Consider the following 2,704-nt stretch of genomic DNA (forward strand, 5'->3'; position numbering starts at 1 on the left):
TCACTATTTTACACATTTATCACTGTTATACAAGCTGTACGCTCACTACTTTACACTGTTATACAAGCTGTACACTCACTATTTTACACTGTTATCACTGTTATACAAGCTGTACGCTCACTACTTTACACTGTTATACAAGCTGTACACTCACTATTTTACACTGTTATCACTGTTATACAAGCTGCACGCTCACAACTTTACACTGTTATCACTGTTATACAAGCTGCACGCTCACTACTTTACACTGTTATCACTGTTATACAAGCTGCACGCTCACTACTTTACACTGTTATCACTGTTATAGAAGCTGTACACTCACTATTTTACACTGTTATCACTGTTATACAAGTTGAACGCTCACAACTTTACACTGTTATCACTGTTATACAAGCTGAACGCTCACAACTTTACACTGTTATCACTGTTATACAAGTTGAACGCTCACAACTTTACACTGTTATCACTGTTATAGAAGCTGCACGCTCACTATTTTACACTGTTATAGAAGCTGCACGCTCACTACTTTACACTGTTATCACTGTTATAGAAGCTGTACACTCACTATTTTACACTGTTATCACTGTTATACAAGTTGAACGCTCACAACTTTACACTGTTATCACTGTTATACAAGCTGAACGCTCACAACTTTACACTGTTATCACTGTTATACAAGTTGAACGCTCACAACTTTACACTGTTATCACTGTTATAGAAGCTGTACACTCACTATTTTACACTGTTATCACTGTTATACAAGTTGAACGCTCACAACTTTACACTGTTATCACTGTTATACAAGTTGAACGCTCACAACTTTACACTGTTATCACTGTTATACAAGCTGTACACTCACTACTTTACACTGTTATCACTGTTATACAAGCTGAACGCTCACAACTTTACACTGTTATCACTGTTATACAAGTTGAACGCTCACAACTTTACACTGTTATCACTGTTATACAAGCTGCACGCTCACTACTTTACACTGGAGCACTGGGTCATTTCTTCAGTGTTGAACAGATAGAATCAGACATGTGGGGGGCGGAGTCACTCTGTGAGACGCTGGGTAAAAAGCAGTTCGGGGTCATTTTACATTTTAACAGGATAAAAACCCTCGTTGATATATTAAATACAGTGGTGACATCATCACTTTCACTGTTTAAACAGCTGTCAATCAAACTGACCAGTCCAATCACTTCTCTGAATGTTGGAGGTGGGCTGGGCCGAGTGTTAATTATTGATCAGTGACCTCTTTAACTGAAACACTGATTATGGCTTCATGTCTACACACCTACTGATCAGTGATCAGCGCACTATTATTACTACTATCATCAGGAACATGAATAATCTAATTCTCCCTCTGATTGGTTATCAAGAACATGAATAATCAGTCTTGTAGTAGGAGCTGTTGCTCCAATCAATGAAAAATCAATATTGTTAAAGTATGAATATGAATATTATGATAATGCGCAGGTAGTACAGAGGTATCAGACTACTGTGTAAGTACTGCAGGAGTATTCGGTGTACTCCAACACGCTGTATTAAAGCAGCAGCTGATCGCAGTAAAACTTCCTCGGAGTATTTATCACTCCTGGAAATAAGTTTCTCACAGTGTACATATACTACGGCGGTGTATAAGTACACGGATAATAAAGAAGCGTCACGTGACCTGTTCCTAACGTTAAAAGGTAAAAACTCACCTCTGTCTCGCGCATCGTCCGTGCGGCTCCTCGTGCGCTCTGTGAATGAAAGTGTCCGCGGGTCACGTGACGGCTCCTCCCGCAGGAGGCGCATCATTTATTCATCCCTTCATCACTTATTCAGCAGCTTCCTGACGAAGCGTGAAAAACCCTTCTGACACACTTAAACCACGTCGGCGAGCAGACGGAAGCGCCTCCAAACCTCCCACCTGTTTCCTTCTTCTTCTGTGTGTTGACAGTAATACCTTAATATATCACTGTAGTACAACATAGTAATACCTTAATATATCTCTGTAGTACAACATAGTAATACCTTAATATATCACTGTAGTACAACATAGTAATACCTTAATATATCTCTGTAGTACAACATAGTAATACCTTAATATATCACTGTAGTACAACATAGTAATACCTTAATATATCACTGTAGTACAACATAGTAATACCTTAATACAGTGAGGAAAATAAGTATTTGAACACGCTGCTATTTTGCAAGTTCTCCCACTTAGAAATCATGGAGGGGTCTGAAATTGTCATCGTAGGTGCATGTCCACTGTGAGAGACATAATCTAAAAAAAAAATCCAGAAGTCACAATGTATGATTTTTTAACCATTTATTTGTATGATACAGCTGCAAATAAGTATTTGAACACCTGAGAAAATCAATGTTAATATTTGGTACAGTAGCCTTTGTTTGCAATTACAGAGGTCAAACGTTTCCTGTAGTTTTTCACCAGGTTTGCACTGCAGGAGGGATTTTGGCCCACTCCTCCACACAGATCTTCTCTAGATCAGTCAGGTTTCTGGGCTGTCGCTGAGAAACACGGAGTTTGAGCTCCCTCCAAAGATTGGGTTTAGGTCTGGAGACTGGCTAGGCCACGCCAGAACCTTGATATGCTTCTTACAGAGCCACTCCTTGGTTATCCTGGCTGTGCGCTTCGGGTCATTGTCATGTTGGAAGACCCGGCCTCGACCCATCTTCAATGCTCTAA

The 2,704-nt window shown here is 39.7% G+C and overlaps 1 protein-coding gene across 1 annotated transcript in view; it reads right to left on the reverse strand.

Moving 5' to 3' along the window:
• The window catches only part of LOC123977767 (probable G-protein coupled receptor 132), a 5,988-nt gene extending 4,072 nt beyond the window's left edge, over positions 1–1,916 (reverse strand). The window contains exon 1 of the mRNA XM_046060726.1: positions 1,710–1,916. The gene's annotated coding sequence lies outside the window, so the exon portion shown is untranslated. The remainder of the gene's footprint in view (positions 1–1,709) is intronic.
• Between the last annotated feature and the right edge of the window lie 788 nt (positions 1,917–2,704).

This window comes from Micropterus dolomieu, linkage group LG10 (assembly GCF_021292245.1).
Source record: "Micropterus dolomieu isolate WLL.071019.BEF.003 ecotype Adirondacks linkage group LG10, ASM2129224v1, whole genome shotgun sequence".
In the NCBI taxonomy this organism is placed as follows: domain Eukaryota; kingdom Metazoa; phylum Chordata; class Actinopteri; order Centrarchiformes; family Centrarchidae; genus Micropterus; species Micropterus dolomieu.